The sequence below is a fragment of the Apium graveolens genome, chromosome 6, assembly GCF_009905375.1.
Source record: "Apium graveolens cultivar Ventura chromosome 6, ASM990537v1, whole genome shotgun sequence".
Taxonomy (NCBI): domain Eukaryota; kingdom Viridiplantae; phylum Streptophyta; class Magnoliopsida; order Apiales; family Apiaceae; genus Apium; species Apium graveolens.
The window spans coordinates 220,471,914-220,474,268 of NC_133652.1; the positions used below are offsets into that span (position 1 = coordinate 220,471,914).

Consider the following 2,355-nt stretch of genomic DNA (forward strand, 5'->3'; position numbering starts at 1 on the left):
AGTAGTAGGGTATACGTAGATCGAAAGATAGCATGTACTAATTTCTTGTTATCTGATTAGTTACCATAATCATCACATACTATGATTAAAGGCATAAACTCTGAATGAAGTGTTTAATGAAGTTGGAATCCCATATTTTGTTTCATATAAGTAACTTAATTTTAATCTCTTATTTAATTCATTCTAGCATAATTACTTTTAGTTAGTCTAATTAGATAATCAAACTCAATTTGATACTTGTCTTAGCAGTGAATAATAATCACACATTGTTGCATAAGTGCACATTCTGAATTAAACCAGTCTCTGTAGGAACGAACTAAACTTAATCATATACTACTTGTGACCATGCACACTCGCGTGTTTTTGTGCGAACAAGTTTTTGGCGCCGCTGCCGGGGATTTGGTGTTAAATTTAGTTTATGTGCTTGTCTTCAGTGGTCTTTAAAGTTCACTAACTCAGATTATTTCTCTTACCGATTTTACTTTACTAGTGTATTTCAGGTATTCAAGCGAGCGTGTATGCGAACACATTCTAAATCTTATAAGGACACACTAGAAGAAGTATAAATGAAAGTGATCATTGCAATGGGAGAACCAGTAGCAGAAATGAAAGCACTGAAGGATTATTCTCAACCGAAAATCAATAACATTCAGTATAGCATTGTCAGACCAACCATTGCAGCTAATACCATTAAAATCATGCCTGGAACAATTCAAATGGTACAGAATTCAGTCCAGTTTGGGGGTGCTCCAACGGAAGATCCCAATATGCACATTAGGGATTTCATCAAGATTTGTGACACCTTCAAGTTCCACGGTATTTCGGAAGATATTGTGAAACTGAGATTTTTCCCATTTTCCATGAGGGATAAAGCTAAGAGCTGGTTGCACTCTCTACCAACAGGTTATATTGTGATATGGGAGGATCTTGGTCAAAAATTTCTTACTAAATTCTTCCTTATAGCAAAAATAATTGCAATCAGGATTGCTCTTACTCAATTTGCAGAGTAGTCGGAAGAATCTTTATGTGAAGCTTGAGAGCGCTACAAGGAGATACTTAGGAAGTGTCCTCATCATGGAATGCCTGATTGGATGGTAATCAATTGCTTCTATAATGGGTTGGGAGCACAGTCAAGACCCATGCTAGATGCATCAGGTGGAGCCTTATGGGCTAAGAGCTATAAGGAAGTTTATGAGCTAATTGAATTGATGTCTGCTAATGAATATCGGAATCCAACTTAAAGACTACCACAAGGCAAGGTAGCAGGAATTCTGGAGGTGGATATAGCTACGGCTATAGCGGCTCAGCTAAAGGCGTTGACTATGAAAGTGGATTATATGACCAACTATGGAGTTCATCAAATAGCAAGTGTTTGTGAGCTTTGTGCATGTGCACATGTGACAGATCAATGGTCTATATCTAGTGAGTCAGCATAGTTTGTGAGCAATTTTCAGAGACTACATCAACCAGTACCTGCCGCTTATCATCTTAATAACCGAAACCATCCTAATTTCAGCTGGAGCAATAATCAGAGTGGTATGCAACATCCACAACATCCTTACCAATAGTTTGGAGCAAGGACATTCAACCCTCATGGTTTTTAATAACAGTATGCACCAAATCAACAATTTCAGCCACGGGGAATGCAACAACAATCTCATGGAAGTGGTGGTCAGTCTCCTAATGAAAAATCTGAATTGGAAGAATTGAGGCTAATGTGTAAAAGCCAAGTGGTTTCGATCAAAACTTTGGAGAGTCAAATAGGACAAATTGCTAATGCGTTGCTGAATAGACCACAAGGAACTCTTCCTAGTGATACGGAGGGTAACATAGGCAAGTGGGAAGTCAAAGAACAGTTGAAATCAATCACTTTGAGATTTGTAAAAGTCGCTAACCATCAAAAATCAGCAGTTGAGCAAAATAGAGAATTGCACGGGCAGAAGGTCAGCGCGTCCGTGCTACTTCTCAGCGCGCCCGCGCTCTCCCCTGAACCAGATAATGGAAGTTTTGATAAAGCTTATTAGAAGGATTGAGAAGCGGAAATGAACAAAAATTCAGCTGAACAATCTAATCCTGAGCAGAATATGAGAAATAAACAGGTATATCCACCTCCTCCATATCCAAAAAGACTTCAGAAGCAGAAGATCGAAAAGCAGTTTGCCAAGTTTCTGGAGGTTTTCAAGAAATTGTATATTAACATACCTTTTGTGGAAGCTCTAGAATAGATATTGAGCTATGCTAAGTTCATGAAGGGTATTATATCTCGGAAGTTGAAACTTGAGGAGTTGGAAACCGTTTCTCTAACGGAAGAGTGAAGTGCGGTGCTGCAACATAAATTGCCTCCTAAACTTAAAG

The 2,355-nt window shown here is 38.5% G+C and overlaps 1 non-coding gene across 1 annotated transcript; it reads right to left on the minus strand.

Annotated features, from left to right (window-relative positions):
- Nucleotides 1-974: 974 nt before the first annotated feature.
- LOC141670261 (small nucleolar RNA R71) lies at nt 975-1,081 on the minus strand. Its single transcript, XR_012554500.1, has one exon. It is a non-coding gene; the product is annotated as a small nucleolar RNA R71 (small nucleolar RNA).
- Nucleotides 1,082-2,355: the final 1,274 nt, after the last annotated feature.